The sequence below is a fragment of the Nomascus leucogenys genome, chromosome 1a (assembly GCF_006542625.1).
Source record: "Nomascus leucogenys isolate Asia chromosome 1a, Asia_NLE_v1, whole genome shotgun sequence".
Lineage (NCBI taxonomy): Eukaryota > Metazoa > Chordata > Mammalia > Primates > Hylobatidae > Nomascus > Nomascus leucogenys.
The window spans coordinates 56731395-56733914 of NC_044381.1; the positions used below are offsets into that span (position 1 = coordinate 56731395).

Consider the following 2520-nt stretch of genomic DNA (forward strand, 5'->3'; position numbering starts at 1 on the left):
AGCCTCTGGAGTAGCGGGGACTACAGGCGCACGCCACCACACCTGGCTATTTTTTAGTAGAGACGGGATTTCGTCATGTGGGCCAGGCTGGTCTCAAACTCCTGTCCTCAAGTGATCCACCCATCTTGGCTTCTCAAAGTGCTGGGATTACAGGCGTGAGTCACCATGCCTGGCCTTAACTCATATATATATATATGTATGTATGTGTATATATATATGTATATATATGTATACATATGTATATATATATGTGTATATATACGTATATATACATACACACACACACACACATATATATATATATAACCAGTCATCTTTTATTTGGAGGTTAATTCCCATTAGGATATGAAAGGATTCAGCAACGATCAAGATTGTGTTCCTCATGGAGGGGCTTGGGCCAAGAAGGTCATGGTGAGGAGCGCAGAGCGTGTCCCCTTCTTCAGTGGTACCTGCGTAGCTGCTCGTGCTTGAGCTCCCTGTAGGAAAGGCAGTAGCGGAAGAGCATGTAGCCTGCCAGCACCATGATCAGCCCCGAGATGCTCCCCTTCTTCATGTTGATGTATTTGTTGTAGCACCAGTAGTAACCTCTTTGAATCCCTGCGGCAATGACTAGATCCTGCATCAAGATCCAGCTTGGCAGCTCCCCTAGTTTGACCTCCAGACGTTTCTTGTCCTTCGCTGGTGTGACTGACACCATCTTGGAGACCTGGTGTCCACTGTGCCTATTTTAGATTCTTACCAGACTGTATCCACAATGACCAATCATTTAAAAAGTGAAATAGATATTGGGCTATAGAGTCTTAAGTCTTGACTTTAGTATGAATATGAGGTATATATACAATTTAGAAATTCAGAAATCTCAAGTATGTTTATTTTAGAATGATAGTTTAACGACTTTGGGATTGTTTTAGAAGCTGTATCAACATCATGTGTAAAAAAGAGAGAATAATAACATTTTCTTTCTTTTTTTTTGAGAATAATAATATTTTCTAAATCCTAGATTTTAGTCTTATTTGACTCAAGGAACAAACTAGTAATGAGTGTCAAGTGACTCATTTTTATCTGTTGTGCCAAAGAGTGCTCAGTGTACTAAAAATAATGCTTACTGTGTGGAGGGGCAGGTAATCAGTTCTGGGATTCTTTTTTTTGTTTGTTTTATTTTATTTTTTGAGACGGAGTCTTGCTCTGCCCCCGGGCCGGAGTGTAGTGGTGCGATCTCGGCTCACTGCAAGCTCCGCCTCCCAGGTTCAAGGGATTCTCTTGTCTCAGCCTCCAGAGTAGCTGGGACTACAGGCGCACACCACCACGCCTGGCTAATTTTTATATTTTTAGTAGAGACAAGATTTCACCGTGTTGGCCAGGATGGTCTCGATCTCTCGACCTCACGATCCACCTGCCTCGGCCTCCCAAAGTGCTGAGGTTACAGGCGTGAGCCACCACGCCTGGCCTTGGGATTGTTATTTTTAGTGAGATGCTCTGAAAATATTACAACCTATAAATTTCATTTGGCAGCTTCAAGGATTACAAATAATTCAGTAGGCTCTTAGATATCTGAGTTTCTGTCTCACTCTGACTGGCACTTTATAAAATGTGTCAAGAAGAATGTTAATGTTGCATGTGGAAGAGATATCCCAGGAATCTGATCTTGAGAACTTGAACATAATGTTAATGTACGTGCTATAGGCTTATAGGCTCCATGCAGCAATCTTCTGTTAGATCAAGGCAAAAAAGAGGTCTACCATTTCCTACTCCATTTCCATGCCCATAAAAGTTTTGTTTGCCACTTTGAAATCTGCAATGAATCTAGAGCAGTAGCATCAATACTTTCCTAACACTGGATAGATACTATTCACAGCATCCCCCCTCCTCATCGTCACCGGCATCACTTTCCTCATTACCACCATCCCCACCACTAGCATCTGTAGCACACTTAGTCTACAAAGAGCTTTCATTCACCTGACCTTCTTAGAACAAGATAATTATCAACTTTTGGTGCTGGACCGAGTGTTTGGACACTTCATCTTGCAGTGATTTTGTGGGGGTAAATAGGGCAGCATTATTATACTCCTTTGCACAACTCCCAACAACACAGTGTTTGCTACATAAGGAGTGCTTGATAAATGTGGAATTGATGAATGTAAATAAGGAAACTAAAGCTCAAGAGAAGTTCTGTTGTTTTCTCAGTATCAGGAAGAAAGGGAATTGCAGACACTAGTACTCAGGTCTTTCAACTTACAGCACGGGAAACCAAAAAAAAAAAAAAAAGACTTGTGTAAACCCTTGGAAATGGCTCTATGTTGTCTTAGTTGAATAATAAGGGGAAGAGCAAAAGATCAAAAAGGCCATTGTGATTCATCAAAAGTACACATTCATTGACTGTATCTCACCTGATGTGAAAAGAGAAAAAAAGAAACGAAAATTGATGATACACCAGTTTAAAACAAAATCAACATCATAATATTGTCACTGGATGTTGATCGTTTGTTGTGGAAAGGAGAAAGGGGTTTAGCAATGTGGCTA

The 2520-nt window shown here is 40.9% G+C and overlaps 1 pseudogene; it reads right to left on the reverse strand.

Moving 5' to 3' along the window:
• Positions 1-439: 439 nt before the first annotated feature.
• On the reverse strand, positions 440-697 carry LOC100592445 (annotated as a pseudogene).
• Between the last annotated feature and the right edge of the window lie 1823 nt (positions 698-2520).